Below are 671 nucleotides of genomic sequence, written 5' to 3'. Positions count from 1 at the left end.
AAAAAAAAAAAAAAAAAAAAAAAAAAAAAAAAAAAAAGCCAGGTGTGGTGATGCGCACCTATAGTCCCAGCTACTCGGGAAGCTGTAGCAGAGAATCACTTGAGCCCGGGAGGCAGAGGTTGCAGTGAGTGGAGATCGTACCACTGCACTCCAACCTGGGTGACAGATGGAGACTCTGTCTCAAAAAAAAAAAAAAAAAAGAGAAAAAACAAAAGGCGAGGTGGCTCACACCTGCAATTCCAGCACTTTCGGAGGCCAAGCAGTCGAATTACCTGAGGTTGGGAGTTCAAGACCAGCCCTGACCAACATGAGGAAACCCCGTCTCTACTAAAAATACAAAATTAGCCTGGCGTGGTGGCACATGCCTGTAATCCCAGCTACTTGGGAGGCTGAGGTAGGAGAATTGCTTGAACCCTGGAGGTGGAGATTACAGTGAGCCTAGATGGTGCCATTGCACTCCAGCCTGGGCAACATGAGCAAAACTCTGTCTCATAAAAAAAAGTTTGAGCCCATCTTCTCTGGATTTCAAGTAAGCAAGGGCCATTGGGTGATCACCAAAACCCATTTTATATAAACTCTTCTGCCTCCATAGCAGTTAGTACTACCAATTCAAAATAATTATTGACCAAATGAATATGTTTTATTATTTATCTATTTAATTTTTGAGATGG

Source organism: Rhinopithecus bieti, unplaced genomic scaffold, assembly GCF_001698545.2.
Source record: "Rhinopithecus bieti isolate Rb0 unplaced genomic scaffold, ASM169854v2 scaffold_35950, whole genome shotgun sequence".
Taxonomy (NCBI): Eukaryota; Metazoa; Chordata; class Mammalia; order Primates; family Cercopithecidae; genus Rhinopithecus; species Rhinopithecus bieti.
The sequence above is the reverse complement of the archived record's forward strand: the minus strand, read 5'-3'. Positions refer to the sequence as shown.